Here is a 1,237-nt window from a genome sequence, read left to right as displayed (position 1 = left end):
CCGTCCCGGGGGCGGGCTGAAGCGCCCCGGGAGGGCGGGGTCCGGCTCCGCTGCGGGGTCGTTGGAGATAAAGCCACCCCAAGGGGCAGGTACTTGTGAAGTCAGGGCTCTGAGTTTATGAGAGTGAAGGAAAGGGCACCCGTCCTTAATTAGTCGCTGCGACTATGCATTGCGCACCTGGGGCGGTGCCCCGAGTCCGGTCCCGAGAGACAGGGATTTTCAGTGCTGAACTGCGGTTGCCGGGGAGAGTTTGCCTCCTATCCCTGGGCCAGGGACGGACTGTTAACTTCACTTGACTTCCAGGAAGCCACCAGGCAGGGCTAACTTGACCATTCCCCCGACCCCTACCCCCACTCCGCTTAGGGCGCAGTAGGAGCAACAGGAGGAAACTTGGCCGAGGTCTGGGGTCTCCTCAATGCCTGGTAGGGCCAGACAGCCAGGCTCACAGGCAGACATTGGAAGCGGCCCTTTTGGGGGAGGAGGGGGCAGAGGACCGAATATTTAATTTTTAAAAACACGGTAATTTTGTTTGTATTCTCGCCCTTTGGCCAACTCGAGATTCCCCATTTCAAAGCAGCGGGACCTGGCCGCTCTGGATTACCCTACCTCCTCGAGGCCATACCCAAGTCTGGCTCTGCGAAGGGCCTGGACATAGAAGGGCGTGGCCCTCTGCGGACCGCCCCTTCCTTTCTTCCTCCTCTCCGCCCCCTCCTTCAGGGCAGCCTAGACCCATCTGGAAGCTGGGCTTTCTCAAGTCCCCGACCCTGCCAGCTCTCTGCTCACATGGAACCCCTGCAGGGTGGGAAGCGGTCACAAGGGCAGGTGCTTACTCGAGTAATGGGTGACCTCAAGCGAGACAAAGCACAGACAGACTGCAGTGGTGTGGAACTCACACACCGTCTATGTGCCAGTGTGTTCTATTTGTGTAAATATGCCTGGATGGTTGAATGGCCGGACGTGTGGATATTAATATAAATATTACACGTCCATGTGCTGGGAAGGGGAGGGATCAGGCACCTCCCACTATGCATGATACAAACCGGTGGAGAGAAGAAAATAGGTAGTCCATAGCTTATAGCTTTCCCTTCTCTCCAGTTCAGGCACTCCAGAACTGTAAGTTATGATTCTCATTTCCCATTGAGCCCATACTTGCTACCCTGGTCCTTGAAAGCCTGCCTGGGTCTTGTTTTGGTTAAAGGCTTTGCAGTTTGCAACCATGAATGGTGCTATGAGGTGG

This window comes from Myotis davidii, unplaced genomic scaffold, assembly GCF_000327345.1.
Source record: "Myotis davidii unplaced genomic scaffold, ASM32734v1 scaffold44, whole genome shotgun sequence".
Lineage (NCBI taxonomy): Eukaryota > Metazoa > Chordata > Mammalia > Chiroptera > Vespertilionidae > Myotis > Myotis davidii.
Note: the sequence above shows the minus strand (reverse complement) of the source record.